Below are 15,507 nucleotides of genomic sequence, written 5' to 3' on the forward strand. Positions count from 1 at the left end.
ATCTGAAGCTGAATAATCTTATTTACAAAATGCCTGTAAATTTAAGCTTGGGAGTTTGCCATGGAGAGACCTTCCATCTAACTCCTGACCTGCCTCCTTGTGGGAGAAGCCATCCTTCCTCTTTTTTTGGTCAGGAGTACTTCAAATAGCTAAAGATTCCCCACATCCATAGCTAAGACAAGGAGTCCCAGAAAAGCGTTTTAGCTTTTTCACCTTTATTTTCCTCCAGGAGATTTTGCCAATATCAGAGTTGTGGTCTTACCTGAGGATTCCCAGTAGAGTAATTATAATGCCACAAGCTACAAATTTTCTCTTATAGTTTTCATTGTATTCTTTGATGATATGATATCTGGACTATGTAATTTAAGGAATTAATGCCCTCCAGTAAAATGAAAGCCTCCTTCAGTATAGAACATAGTAAGCACTACCTAATGAACTTCTTCATGGCTTTTCTAGACCGTGCCCCCAGCCATTCTTATTTCCTCTCATCTTTTATTAGCAACATTAACTTTTGCAAGATCATTTGCTCTGTAAGTTTTTATTGAATAGTTGGATTCATGCATTAATTTTTTTCTAAAGTTTTACCACCTTAAACGATGCTGTACTTCGTATCTTCATGGAATATAGTCAGTGTAGGGCCTCAGAAGTGAAGGTAGTCAAAGGGCATGGGTATTTTGGTGATTTTTTTATGGCATATTTCCAGACTGCTGTTCAGAGTGGTGGATGTGATTTAGAATCTCATCGACAATGTGGGAGTATGCCCACTGCACAGTCTCTTATCGATACTGAGTGGTATTAAAAATAGTGGTCTTCCAGTGTCCTTCATGGAAAACTAGACACTAGTTGTTTTTGTTGTTGTTGTTGTCAGTCAATAACACTTACATTTTACTTACGTGGGTAACACCTAAAACACGTTATGCTTTTTAAGCTTCCTCAAAAGTCCCTGTAGGATGGAGAACAGGGAGAATAGGCCAGTTTCCATGGCCCACCCTGTCAAATATGGTAGATGAAACCCAACTTGCTTGGGCTTCGTAGTGATATTCTGTTTGAACAAAGAACGTCCTGTTTTTTTAAAAAAATGAGGAAAAGATTTCTAATTTTATTTATAATTTTATAGACTAGAAACAAACATATTTTTAGTTTCTTTGTTAAGATTACTGGCAAGGTGGGATACTTTTCTAGCTGTATTTCGCTTTTAAAATACCTCTTCTGAGTCTTTTACTCATTTATCGCTTTGGCACATAATGTTTTATCTTATTCATTTGAGCTCTAGTTTCATATAATAAAGGAATTAACAGTTTGTCATATTTGCTACAAGTCTTTTTTCAAGGTGTTTTCCTTTGACTTTTTTAAATGAAATGAAATAGTCTTTTCACCTCTCTGAATTTGTAATGCAGTGATTTGGGGGAAATACTGGAGCTGCAGAGAATTTGAGAGAACTGAGAACTGAAAGCAGAACTCCTGGTTGCTTTTAGTTATTAAGTATTCTAAGTCTTAATTAAAGTTCTTTGAGGAAAGACTAGTGTTTGTGTAATAATCTCTAACCACTTACCTGAAGACAAGTTGAGGAGGAGAGAGGGAAATAAATATAGATTTGCCAAAGGAAAACTGAATGATGTTTTTGAGCAGAGATGCGTTGTATTACCTAATCCTCTTTGTTGATTTCTCACAGAAAGAGTACAAACAGTTCTTGGCATTAAAGACTGGGAAAAGGAGAAAGTCATTTTGTTATGACATCTTATCCCTTCAAGGAGCTCTTGCTTTCTTGCTGTGCAGTGTTCATTCCTTTCAGTGAACTTCCCCTGAAAGGAAGTGGCCGTGTCTGCTATGCAGCCAACATAGCAGTGGGTTCAAGTAGGGCCACAGAGTGAACAAGTGACATGGTCAACACCCTCAAAGGAATTAAATTGCATGTCTCATGAGTCGTGGTTTGAAGCCCCATAGATATTTAATATAAATCTTTAAAAGAAAGCAAAACCACATATTCCCTAAGTATATCCAGAGTTGTTGTCAATCTCAGGTAAGTAATATATTCCAAAGGACATTTACCTGCAGGCGAAGCCACAGTCTGAGTTGAGTGTTTGTATATAGTTGTGTAAAAACATCCTAGGGTTGGTTTTCCCTGGCTGGAAGCACTTACCACCCCCCACCCAACCCCATCTTTTTTCTCTTTTTGAAAAACTCCGGTTACAAAATTTCCTTCCGCATAAACACTGGATGTGCCTCAAACTGCTGGCAGCAACACTGTCCTTAAAAAAAAAGCTGAGGTACTGGCTCCTCTTAGGCATGGAGTGTTGGGGTAATTATCCTCTTCCCCTGAGACTAGGAAGGCAGCTCTTTCCCCACTTTCCAGTCTTCCATATTTTCTACATTACTGAAGACCATCATACATTTTATGATTGGGTATAGCTCTATAGTTTCTTAATATTAATGCTGCATTTAATATTGAGAGGTGAGGAATGTGGTGGAACTCTAGACATCAGTGATGCTCTGGGGGACTCTTGCTGCACAGTTTATCTTATTTAAATGACTCTGCCATACCTAGGGATTTAGCTAGGAATAGGATCATGTCACTCACTCATTCATGCAAGTCATGTTGTAGGTTTGAGTCGACAGGGGCACAGAAGACAAACAAGACCCCTTTTCTCACGTAACTTACAGTCTGGTTTGAGGAGAGAGAAAATAAGCCAGCAAACACATGAAGAAAAGTGATTACGGATAATGATAAATATTATGAAGAAACAAAACCGGTTGAGGTGATGGAGACCAATGAGTGGTGAGAGTGGGGCATTGCTAATTATAATAGATTGAATGGTCAGGGAGGACTTCATTGACATGGTGACCTGTGAGCTGAGGAATTGTTATGGCAGGTGGGATCCAGCCACGGAAAAGCTGGGGGACTGCAGTCTGGATGGAATAAACTGAAAACGAAGCAGCCCACAGAGGACATAGCCTGAGTGTTTAAAGTGAGGGAGCTGGGTCATCCATAGACCAGATCTTATGGGGCCCAGGAGACCCTGGAGGAGAAATTTGATTTTGTTCCCATCAGAGTATTTGGAAAAAGATGAAGGCAAACTGGAAAATACTATACCAATTTGGGATCTATGTTGAAGGAAAGATAACAAGACTTGTTAGTTCAAGAATAGGGAGTGAAGAGTGAAGAAATGGATAGAATCAAGGATGAGTCCCAGGTTTCTGGTTCAAATGTCTAGGCAAATTGCAAACCATTTGCTGAGATAAGGAAAACTGAGATTTGGGGAATGAAAATTAAATTTCTTTTGGACCTGTTAAGTTTGGTGTGTTAATTAGACATGCAGGGTAAGAAGTAAAATAGGCAGTTGGATGCAAGAATCTGGAGCCCAAAGAGTGCAAGGGATGGGACCTAGTTAGCAAAGACCTATGTTATAGTGCATAAGTATGATGCCTATTTTTCAAGTTAACATTATGGTTTATCATTTACACTATATAGTTTGTCTATAGCTCTCAATGTGGAACACCCACGTTTTGACATCCTCAAGGCATAGCTTATATTCTTTAGTATATATTTGTATATATGTTTTCTATTAATTATATCCTGTTTCTTTATTCTCTTTTCTTAAAATCTAAGATATTTATTGGGAGCCAGAAAGTATACTTACGATTCTGGTTACTGTAGTGAAAGTATATTAAAACTTCGACAAAACGGATTATGCTCAACTCCCATCATGAAAAGAGAGACATTTTTAAACACCTGAATATTTGATAAATATTTATTAAATATTAAATATTGTTCATTAAATTCCATATGGATTGTACTAAATTTGTCACTAGTAATGTTCACACAGTACTGCAGTGAACCCCTAAGTGTTTTTTGAGCGTAAAAAAATGAAAATGTTGAAATTGATGACGTGAGATTTTTTAAGACTTCAACATGAAAGGACACCTACTTTATTTTCTCCAAAGAAAGTCTATCATTTCTTTCAAGCTTTAAGAGGTTTCCTTGTTATATTTAGATAAGATGTAAGGATAAAGACAATGCAACAGTACCAGAGAATAAAATTCCAATAGGGGAGACTAAATGATGCTGACTTAACCTAAATCTCTTGAACTTGTTTGTTTATTTGTTTTACCAGTTATGTTTTGAATGGGTCTGAAGACGGTTACAGGCTAAGTGCATTGGCATTACCTTGTCCCTGATTCAGGGCATTACTATTTATTCTTTTCTTTTCTAATTGAAAATGGATATTTTTAAAGCATTTGTTCTTTCTATCGTGTTTTCATTTTCTTAGCTTCTATATAACTTCAAGTGTTTTACCATTATGTTTTCCTCATTTCATATGTTGTGAAAGATGTAGTTTCTCAAAGCATTAAGCTGTGGAAACTTTTTCATCACACATAGTAACCTCTAAGGAATGCCGTTTTAAAATTAACGTGAATTTTAGCTGTTATTAAGATGTTCTGATTTAGTTTCATTACCATTGTCTTCTCGACAACGCTCACAACAATTGATTTTACCTCCAAGGCCTAGTAGTTTAAAGATATTTTTACTTTTTAAATTTTTTCTTTTCCCCAAATATTTGAAGCATATTATTACATGGTTGAGAAAATCAGCTCTCTTTTAAAACCCAGTTTTTCTGAAATAAATCAAAGATGTGTTTACTATTCTCATACTAAATATGAAAGCATTTAGAAAAGTCGGCAAGGAACCAGAACTTTCTTTTCTGCTTAGAAACTACAAATATAGAAATATGAGGGATGACAGAGGAGAAGGCCATGTGAAGACAGAGGCAGAGGTTGGGGAGTGATGCAGCCACAAGCCAAGGTCACCTGGAGCTACCAGAAGCTGGAAGAGGCAAGCAAGTATTCTCCACTAGGACCTTCAGAGGGAAGATGGCCCTGCCAACAACCTTGATTTAAGACTTCTGGCCTTCAGAACTTTGCTGATCATCTGAGTTGTGATCCTCAAACACGGTTCTTTGTCCCTCCGAACATCAAACAGTGGATTGCCTTGCTGCAGGGGGGAAATTGCACCTTTAAAGAGAAAATATCACAGTCTGCTTTCCACAATGCAGTTGCTGCGGTCATCTACGATAATAAATCCAAAGAGGAGCCAGTCACCATGACTCATCCAGGCACTTGACATTTTATTGCTGTCATGATTACAGAATTGAGAGGTAAGGATATTTTGAGTTACCTGGAGAAAAACATCTCTGTACAAATGACAATAGCAGTTGGAACTCGAATGCTGCCAAAGAACTTCAGCCGTGGCTCTCTAGTCTTCATGTCAATATCCTTTATTATTTTGATGATTATTTCTTCAGCATGGCTTATATTCTACTTCATTCAGAAGATCAGGTACACAAATGCCCGGGACAGGAATCAGAAGAATTCCAACTAATAAATGAAGAAGGGGACTTCCCTGGTGGTGCAGTGGTTAAGAATCCGCCTTCCTGGACTTCCCTGGTGGTGCAGTGGTTAAGAATCCGCCTGCCAATGCAGGGGACACAGGTTCGTTCACTGGTCCAGTAAGATGCCACATGCCGTGGAACAGCTAAGCCTGTGTGCCACAACTAGTGAGCCTGTGCTCTAGAGCCCGCGAGCCACAACTACTGAGGCTGCGCACCACAACTCCTGAAGCCCGTGGGCTCTAGGGCCCACGTGCCGCAACTACTGAGCCTGCGCGCCTAGAGCCCGTGTTCCGCCACAAGAGAATCCACTGCAACGAGAAGCCAGTGCACTGCAACAAAGAGTAGCCCCCACTCGCTGCAGCTAGAGAAAGCCTGCGCGCAGCAGCAAAGACCCAACACAGCCAAATAAATAAATAAATAAATAAATAAATAAATAAATAAAGGCAGAAGGAAGAAACAAAAAGAAATATGAGGGAGTAAGATAAAAAAAAATAGCTATTAGCAATCTAAATGTTAGTAGAATTAGGGAATTAATATTTTGGAAAGTTTTAGAACTACGTATATATTAAAGACTTTTTATAAGTGCTAATTTTAATACTTAATGATTCGTAGTTCATGGATAGTGGTACATATAAAGTATACATATCTTTTTGTGTCTATCTGCTTATACCTTTCCTGCTGTCATTTCCATTAAGAATACATATATCCTTTATTAAATTTCCCTACAAATTTAGCTTTATGTGGAAAGCCATCAGATAGTGTGTTGGCTGTGGAATCAAAAGACAGACTCAGTTTCAAGCCCGTGTTGTATGACTCTCTGCTGGTCTCTTCTCTTTGAGCCATAGTTCCTGTCTTTATATAAAATATCTAGCTCTCCTAATTTGGCCTTTGATTCTCACCATCTGGTTATGAGATACATGTGAAAAAATGTAAACTGGGAAGCCAATACAAATGGAAGGATTTTATTTTTATGCAGAACATGGTAGTGTTTTCCATGAATGTCATTATAAAATTAGAGTAATTTTTGTGGTGTTAAAAAATAATTGGCCTTTGACTAACAAAAATAATACAACATTGATTGCAAAAGTCAATTTAGATCATGATTATTTTAAAATAAAACTTTTTAATAATGTTAAAATATTAACAATTTTATATTATACTTGTCACACAAAAACATTAGAAATAAAAATAAAATAAGAAACCCTGAAAACATTATACCTGTTTCTTCTTGGGGTATATCCTGCTGTTACTGTAAATGTGGTATGTTAGTAAGGTTTTCCTACATTCCAGACTGACTTGACATTTTAAAGTTTACCTTCAAGATTATTTATTTTACTATTTATTTGCTGTTTTTCATATTGCCTATTCCTTTAATTGTCTGTTCCTGATACTCATGCTACGGACATAGGAAGTCAAGGTCAGAAATGGTCGATCTTTGCCCTTCCAGTAAGGCTTACCAGCAAATACAAGAATCTTTAGCAAATTATTACCAACTAGAATTTTCCAATAGATGATTTTATTCCCAATGGAAAAAAGTAACAATGAATTTAAAGATGAGGGTTTTAATTCCATCTTTTCCATTAATTCATCATGTGGCATCAGGCAAAGCATTTAATTTCTTTGCCCCCTGGAGTTGGGGAGCTTGAAGTTCAAGCCTATCTTCCCTGTCTTACAAGCTCTGTGATCTTGGACAAATTTTTGCTTTTCTGAGCAGTCTCCACCCCAGTTTTCTCATCTATAAAATGAGTGTAATAACAATTACATCCAGAGCTGACATAAGGATTAATGAGCTAAGTACTGAAATACAGATGAAAACAGATTGACCGTAATGCTGGGGGCTCTCTGGAAGAGGAGACAGCCTTCTCCCAAGAGGCCTCGCAAGACATTTTTGTTGTCATAGCAGATGTGCCAAAATTGTTCTAGCCTCCAGCCTGACAGGTTCAGAACCGCATTTATCAGTACCTGTTTTTAGATTAGACTCATATAAACCAGGTTCGGGAATGCCAGTTTATAGCTTTAAATTGTCTCCATTGCTGGATCTTCCTCAGTCTTCCTGACTTCTAATTGTTAGTGTGTCCAGGACTCTCAGTCAAGCTTTTCCCTTTTCTCTCTGGACATGTTCCCAGCTGCAAATACCATCTACAACTTAACTCTCAAATTTATATCTGTAGCCCTGTCTTCTCCCTTGATGTCAACTTTTATGTGTCTAGATTCCTACTTGGCATCTCCACTTAGAAATCTGATTGACATCTCGTCTCAAAAGTGGTGAACTTTGCCAGCACCTCCCGCATCCGCATGTACCCCTTGCTTCCATCTTGACTGTCTCAGTTAATGACAACTCCATTCTTCCAGGTACTCAGTCACAGACACTCTAGAATGTCCCTTGCAGCTTCTCTTTTTCTCACACCTCCTGTCCAGTCCATGAGCACATCCTGCAGTTTCAACCTTTAAATATATCCAGACTCAAACCTCCTCTTACCACCTGACCTGCTGCTGTCATCTCCATCAGCACTACTTCTCCCCTGAAATTCCAGCAATGGCCTCTTCTTAGCTCCATTTTGCCCCCCTAACTTCAATTCTTACGTAGCAATTGGAATGATTCTGTTAAAATGTAAGTCAGATTATGTTACTTCACTACTCAAATCCTTCTGATAGTTTACTTGGAGGAAAATCCAGGTTCCCTTGGCATGGGTCACATAGCCCTATGTGATCTGCTTCCCCTGCTGGGACCTCCTCCCCTATGCGCTCCCTCACCCCACCCGACTACTTGTTTACTCCACCCCAGCCTCACTGGCCTCCTCGCTTTTTCTTCAATGCACCAGGACTCTCAGTTTCCTCCCACTGAGTGTTCCCCCATATGTTTGCATGCCTCACTCCCTGATCCATTGAAATCCCCTCCTCCTCCTCCTGGCGACAACCCCTATAAACATCTGGTATGGTCACCTTCCCAACTCCAATGGACCCCATACCCAAAGTCTGGTTCAAATGTTGAGACTGACGATGCCACACGTGCAGTAAGAGAATATGAACAGGTTTATCACTCCTATAATGGGGCTTTCTGGGGAGAGTAGGGCAGGGGCCCAAGCAGGTCAAAAACTGGCTTGAGAAAGCAGGGAAAAGAGACAGGTTCAGCATGTATTGTGATAAGAGGCTAGCACTAAGGTGAGGGGCCTTGTGCATGCAGGATCGCTCATGCGCTTTGAATTTCCTGTTGCTGCCAAAGGAAGGAACCCTGGGCTTTCTCACGAGCTTGCCCAGATATAGGGCAGAAGAGGAAAGGGGATTGGGGGTGGTTTGAAAGCTCTCAGCAGTCAAACATCAAGAATGGAGTCAGCTCTTTATTACAGCGTTTGTCTCTGAGTCCTCTTTCCCTGCTCTATTTTCCTCATAGAACTTATTTCCCCATTACGTATTTTATAGATAATTTTTATTTGTTGTCACTTCATCTCCCCACCCTATTATATAAGTTCCAGGACAGCAGGGAGTTTATCATTTTTATCTCTAGTTACATCCTCAGTACTCAGAATGGTGCCTGCCACAGTAGTGCTCAGTAAAAATTTGTTGAATTATTTTAAAAAATAAAGTAACTAATGTAATGAGACCAGTTCCTGGGACACCTATGTGTTCACGACCGGCACAATCTTTGCCTAGTCCAGACCTGAAAGGAAAGCTCAATTGTAATGAGAAAGTCAGAGTTCCTGAGGAGGACAGAGTCCAGTGAGAGACTTTGGAAGAATCAAAGTCAGCATCATTGCGTGAAGGGTGTCAGGCCATTGCTGCGTCCAGCTCACAGCAGAAATTATCCTGCACTTTTAATGGGCCCCTGAACTTCTCAGAACATTCATTAGTGACTTGTGGTAGTTGTGGCTCAGGTGACCTCTTTCTGGGTCTCCAGGGAAGATCATCCTCCCATTACATCTGCACAGCCTTTGTCTAGGTGAGTGAAAACAGTCATTTGGGCCAGAGGTGAGTCCTGCAGACTCCTGGAGCTGGTCTTTCTCTACAAGGCAACTGTGCAATGCCTCTGGTCTGAAACATTGCTTTCCTCCCATTTTCAGTTCTCACCAGTGCTGCCAGGATAGAAAGCACCTGTGCAGAGTGAGTGGTCTGCAAATGGTAATCTCAATTACTTATTATTTCTAGAAAATGAATTGGAAATAAGCCCACTATGTGTTACATCTTTCTGCTGTAACATTTGCAATCACAGAGGTCTTTTCTAGCTGTTATTTATGACTCCAAATGGTTTGTTGAACTGATGACTGTCATCTCTGAAACCGTGGCCTGCCAGTAACCAGACTGGAAAGGCAGCTACACCAAGACTCGGGCAGCTGAGCCCACGCTGTCTTAGCCTTGGGGGCCTCTCCTTTTAAATCCTCTTATGTCCTTTCTCAGAAGAGTCCCCTGCCCTCTCCCCTCCACCATGCCTTTCCTGCTTCAGTGTAAGAAACCGCTGTTTTGTGCCCATTTTCTTGTTAACAGGATTCTCTCATATCCTGTTTGCATTTAAGGTTTCTTTGTCCCTGTTCTGTGATACCCACTGGGCTTGCTGCCTATATTTTTCCAGTGTGTAGTAGTAGAGTGTCCGTGAAAGAAGCAAACTGTTGGAATGTATAGTTATTCTTCTTATTACAGGGATGTGTGGGTGTGATACATGTGTGTATGTGATTATCAGTGGGTTTTAGGGAAAAGAGGTCTTCTGTTAAATAGAATCATGATGGAAGAATCATAATCCCTAACACATGTTGTTAATATGTTTTCGAAGATCCTTTAGGAATTAGACCATACTTTTGTTTTGTGCATTAAGCCGCTAGTTATCCAGGGCTGAAGGCAGAATGATTTGTCCCTTTGTTTCCACTTTGAGTTTATGTTTCTCTTCTGTCTCTCCATCTATCAACCGTCTTTGTTTCCTGAGAAATCAGGGTTGATACACAAAATTACCTGTATTGAAACAGAGCCTCTAGAGTTTCGCTTTTCACAGGCATACAAAGAGGCTCTTCAGCCCGGGTGTGTTGTAGATTCACTGAGGAGGATTAAGCCCATGGTCTGGAAGAAAGAGGTTTTGTTTCTAAGAGGTGTTGTTAGAGACCTGCGTATTTTGGCAAGTGAATAAATCTGTGACTGGGTAGGAGGTAACTGTAGTTCAACCACTGCCTCAAATATAGCAGCTCAACAGACACTCCTGGAAAACAAAGGATGTTTCCTCTCAAAGGATGTTTTGAAGAAACAAGAGCCTTGGTACAAATTAACGTGACTCCTTCGCTGCTATCCGCACATCATTGTGATGTGTGGTACTGAAAGCCAGAGGGACTGTCTACTGAAATCCATAACCCTGGGGTCTCTACATTAAAAGCTCTGACCCATTCAGCAAATTCTTAAATTTCAAATGGGATTTTAAAGGGCTGACAATAAAATGAGTCCTTTCTGTGTACTGTAAAATGGCTTACTCTGTGTGTGTGCCAGTGTATAAACATTTAAGCACTTACTGCTGAATTAGAAACCCAGGTTTCAATTGCTTCCTATTACTGAAATCATGGGGAAAGGCTTGGAAAAATAGAGCAGGGGCTGTTAAGGGTTTTTGAGCTGGTTTTCTCCCTCCGCCCCTTCTTTCCTTCTTTCCTCTCATCCCTCGTTCCTTCCCTCCCTCTCTGCCCACAGAACACTTACACTTTGATGAGTTCAAATTCTATCTCTGTTTATTTGGTGTATGACTTTGGACCTGAACTTCATTATCCCCATGTGCACAATGGGGATAATGCTTCTTATTTCATGGGGTTGTCATGGTGATTAAAATGAGATGATATAATAACCTGGTCATGGAGGCACAGACATATTTCACTCCCTTGCTTCTGATACAGCTGCAGACGTGTCTTTTGTTCCCGTCCCACTCTCTCTGGATTTCTGCTTTTCCCCCTTTCTTGGACTCTCTTTGCCTTGATTTCTGTTTGTAAGTCTTTTTATTTGCATGTATCTCTTTCCGTGTGTCTCAATACTGATGTCTCTGTGAGCAGCTATGTGTCTCTATGTGTGTGCCTCTCTGTCTTTCGGTCTATGTGTCTAGTTTATATCATTTTTTTTTTTTTTTTGCTGTGTGTGTGTGTGTGTTTGTGTGTGTGTGTGAGAGTGACAGAATATCCCTCTGTGTGCATGCTTCTTTGTCACTCTCTTTCACTCTGTGTGTGTTGTGGATCTCTGTCCTGTGTGAATGTGTCTCACTTTGCATCTCTGTGTGTGTGTGTGTGTCCAGCTCTCTGAGTGTCTCTGTTTCTCTCACATGCGGTGGGTCTCTCTCTGCCTCTGCATATGTCACTCTGTTTCTATGTTTCTCTATTTCACTCTGTGCCTTTCTCTGTTTTGATCATATTCTCTCCCTCTCTCACTCTCTCTGTCTTTCACTTTCACTCTCTGCCTTTCCTGCTTTCTATCTGTCTTTTTGTCTCTCATGCACTCTCTCAGACTCTCTCCATCTCTGTCTCTCTGTCTCTTAGTCTCTGCCACTCTGTGTCTTTCTCTTGTGTATGTACATATGAAGGTGCTATGTGTTCATTAGTTCATTTAATTGTACTTGTATTTATGCATGCTCTTCTCATTCTGTCCCCAACACAGCTTAGATATCAGTGACAGTTAGGTAGTAACTTCATAACTCACGAAGAAGTGAAAGGAATAGGACTTTGTTCTAAAGAAGCCTTCAGGAACTTCCCTGGTGGCGCAGTGGTTAAGAATCCGCCTGCCAATGCAGGGGACATGGGTTCGAGCCCTGGTCCGGGAAGATCCCACATGCCGCGGAGTAACTAAGCCCATGCGCCACAGCTACTGAGCCCACGCACCACAACTACTGAAGCCTGTATGCCTAGAGCCCGTGCTCCGCAACAAGAGGAGACACTGCAGTGAGAAACCCACACACTGCAACAAAGGATAGCCCCCGTTTGCTACAACTAGAGAAAGCCCGCATGCAGTAACGAAGACCCAACACAGCCAAAAATAAATAAATAAATAAATTTATAAAAAAATAAAAAATAAAATTAAAGAAGCCTTCAGGAGACTTATGGACAGAGAGGAGATTCTTTAAATTATAGATGGGCATTAGGAAGATTTGGTTGTATTTTAGATGAGTTACCACTAATTTCACAAATCACCTTCAAAATGGACGCATATAAGACCAAATATAATTAGCAACCTCAGACCCTCCTCTCAATTTCCATATACTCCAGGGCGACGTTTGAAGGCTCCCTTTGCCAATCTTGATGATTTTTTCTTCCACACGTTTGTCTTTCTGCTGACCCTCCTTTTCCATTTCCCTGACCATAATCTGGGTTCCTCCTCTAATCATCTTTTATCTGGACCACTTTAGCTGCTATCTCTGACTCCTGCCAACCTCCTAGTGCATCGTGCCAGTTGATGCTGGGTTAATGTTGCTATTATTTCAGGCTCTGCTTGATCCCTTCTCTTGGCTTCCAGTCATCTTCCAGGGTTACCAAGAAAGCTTCACAACATCACTACCTGGGTAGGATTTTTTTAAAGGCTCATCTGAACAGTGTTTTGCCCACCTACCAATATGCTCAATGTGTATAAGAAACTCTACACCTGCTTTACAAATAAAACCAACTCCCAGTTATTTCCAATGAGATAAAGTGTTTCTTAAGAAGACATAGAATGAACTTAAATGGGAATCTGGATGAGGAAGCTTCACCAATTTGTAGCACCAGTGTGTTGTCCAGTTTACCTGGTGATGCTTAACGTGTGTAAATATTAAGTTCATTTTGTTTTACTTTTTTTTTTTATAATTTAGGGCAGAGGTCAGCAAGCTTTTTCTGTAAAGCACCAGATTAGTAACTATTTTAAGTTTTGTGGATCATGCTATCTCTGTCACAACTACTTAATTCTACCTCTGTATTGCAAAAGCAGGGTAGACAATTCATATAAATGCGTGTGACTGTCCTAATAAAACTTTATTTACAAAAACAGGAAGTAGGCTGGATTTAGCCCCTGCTAAACCCTTGATAACATCTTGATAACATTTATGATAACATCTTATTGTGTAATATATATCTTTTAGGTAAAGTTTCCATTCCTGGGCAAACTAGTTTTTTTAAAACTTCTGTTTATCTCTCTCTCTCTCCATTATGTATATACATGTGATTGTCTGTGTGCCAAAAATAACTATATATCTATATATTTTGATCTTGCTACAGAGCTTCATGTAATTTTTATATCATTATTATAGATAAAGGAATCATATTATTTTCATATATATATGTATATATATATTTCCATGCTCATGATTTTAATCAGGTAAACAAAAATCTGAATAATGTCACTGAAACTAGATTGTATCTCAATAAACTGAAAATAGCTAATTTATATCCCTTATATCAATTGTCATTTGTATTTTACTGTTTTAGGAGTGCATGCATATCAACAACAGAAGAAATATGCATTCTCTTTTTTCTCACAACACTAAATAATGAATCTGTTGATCTTTCTTCATACTCCTCAAAGCATGATCTTCTGGGCTTTCTTTTAAATGAAAGGAAAATAGAATAAATATTTAAATACTTTAAATAAATACATATCTTGAGAGTTAAATACATGACTTTGATATTTCTAGACAAAAGCCTTATTCTAGTTTTGATGATTTTATTTTCTATATCAGTTGAATGACTTTGGATGAATATTATTATTTAGTAAGCTTGAATAGCTATATAGCCGACACAGGTTAAAGTCTATGGAATTTGGTTTGTAAACCACCTTCTTATTGGTTTTCAAGAGTGTGCCAATTCATTTTATAAATAATACTTGCTAAAACTCATCTCTAACCTGAAAAGCATCCAAGAATCATGCCATTTAAAAGATTGTTCTCTGGACTTCCCTGGTGGTGCAGTGGTTAAGAATCTGCCTGCCAATGCAGGGGACACGGGTTTGATCCCTGGTCCGGGAAGATCCCACATGCTGCAGAGCAACTAAGCCCGTGTGCCACAACTACTGAGCCTGTGCTCTAGAGCTGGCGAGCCACAACTACTGAGCCCATGTGCCGCAACTACTGAAACCCACGCGCCTAGAGCCCGTGCTCAGCAACAAGAAAAGCCACCGCAATGAGAAATGAGAAGCTGCAACAAAGAGTAGCCCCTGCTTGCCACAAAGAGAGAAAGCCCGTGTGCAGCACTGAAGACCCAACGCAGCCAAAAAAAATTAATTAATTAATTAATTAAAAAAATAAATAAATAAAAATAAAAGATTGTTCTCTGTTAAAGCAGAATAAATCCTAAGATTTATAACACTACTGTTTTATATATGAAAATGGTAGTGAAAAATCCAAGAGCTAGTTCCGTGCCAGGTGGGCAATACTGGACATGCCCGTGGGAGGTGGAACCAGGACAGAATTGCTCCTGGTAGTATTTAGTGGTAGAAAAGAATCCTCTGTCTTGGAAGTAGCTACTTTGATTGAGTGAGGTTTTTTGCTTGTTTGTTTTGTTTGTTTGTTTTTTTGTTTTTTTCTATCAGTGGAATATTTACCTTAAACCCTTAAGGGTTTAAAGGCCTAAGGAAATCAGCAAGTCAGATTCTGATGTATCCACAACCTTGGCTCTTATTTTATTTTTTTAATTTAATTTTTATTTTATTAAATTAGTACTTTTACAATTCTGAAAAATCAAATAGTACTCTCAAGAAAACAATACCCCCTCCTATCAGTACTTGACCTCTAGAGGTAAACATATTTAATTATTTTAAGATATTTTGGTTTTTATTTACTTCTATATTTCTTAATAAAACATATATGTTACTATTTCTTGATTTTTCAGTCTTAACTATCACCTACCTGGCTTCCTACTCACATATTCACACACATATGTTTCTTCTCCCTCTATGGCACTGGTCTAATTATGATCATTTTAAAATACTTTGCTAATAAGTTTTTTCATTATAAAAATTATATATATTTTATTCATAGCTGACACATAATGTATTTAAAATATAATAACAATTTTTAACTTTTGATTACTGAAAATAATTGACTTTTTAAATTTTGCTTTCTAAATGCCTGTTACTAGTTCATCTCTCCATCATAGCCCAAACTTCTGAATATCATTTAACAACACTTCAAGTATTTTTAATCAATTTAATT

The 15,507-nt window shown here is 39.0% G+C and overlaps 1 protein-coding gene across 1 annotated transcript in view; it reads left to right on the forward strand.

Moving 5' to 3' along the window:
* Nucleotides 1–15,507, forward strand: part of SLC27A6 (solute carrier family 27 member 6) — a 57,502-nt gene that overhangs the window by 21,956 nt on the left and 20,039 nt on the right. The window lies entirely within an intron of this gene.

Source organism: Balaenoptera acutorostrata, chromosome 2 (assembly GCF_949987535.1).
Source record: "Balaenoptera acutorostrata chromosome 2, mBalAcu1.1, whole genome shotgun sequence".
Lineage (NCBI taxonomy): Eukaryota > Metazoa > Chordata > Mammalia > Artiodactyla > Balaenopteridae > Balaenoptera > Balaenoptera acutorostrata.